Consider the following 901-nt stretch of genomic DNA (forward strand, 5'->3'; position numbering starts at 1 on the left):
CCCTGCTGTCAAGTTGGATCCAACTCATAGCGACCCCTCCTTAGGTTTCTGAGGCCATATCACCACAGGAGTAGGTTGCCTAACCTTCCTTCCGAGGAACAGCTGGTGGGTTTGAACCACCGGCCTTCTGGGTAGCAGTCAGATGCCTTAGGCACTATGCTATCAGAGCTCCCTGATAATACCTAAAACCAAAAACCAAAAAACAAACTCCCTGCCGTGGAGTCGAATCTGACTCATAGTGACCCCTCCTTGGGTTTCCGAGGCGGTGTCATTGTGGAAGTAGATGGTCCAACCTTCCTTCCAGGAGTGGCTGGTGGGTTTGAACTGCCAGCCTTGTGGGTAGCAGTCAGATGCCTTATGCACTACACCACCACAGCTCTGATTGCCCCACTAAGGCTCCTTAATAGTTCTAATAATTATTCGGAAATGTCCATCTGCTAATTTCATCACCTTTGTCATTTATCGGTCGGTTTTTATTGACTTTTTCTGTTATGTGTGTGGGTCACATTTTTTTTGCTGCTTCTTATGCCTAGTGAGTTCTTTCTTTTGGAGGAGGGAGGCGATTTTATTGATGATGGAAGCATACAAGACCCCATACTTATCTTCATGGGCGAGATAAGGACCAAAGCCAGGCCTTATGCTGCTTCTCGGTGACTATGGATGGGAAGAGCTTGTTCTCTTCCAAAGGCAGGCCACTGAAGCTTTTGTCGTTGGGATGCTGCGGGTACTTGTGTTTATAGCACTTTGAATGAACTTGTGCTAAGCTCTGTAATCGGCATAGTCTCTTCTTCCCAAAAGGCCTATGCTACTTGCTGCCACAGGTAAGTGCCCAAGTCCTGATTTCATTTTGTTTGTTGTATGAAGCATTCAGAGCTTAAGATAATGCTAGCAGCAGCTGGTC

This window comes from Orycteropus afer, unplaced genomic scaffold (genome assembly GCF_000298275.1).
Source record: "Orycteropus afer afer isolate SDZICR_OR568_19922 unplaced genomic scaffold, OryAfe1.0 scaffold00647, whole genome shotgun sequence".
NCBI classification, from domain to species: Eukaryota; Metazoa; Chordata; class Mammalia; order Tubulidentata; family Orycteropodidae; genus Orycteropus; species Orycteropus afer.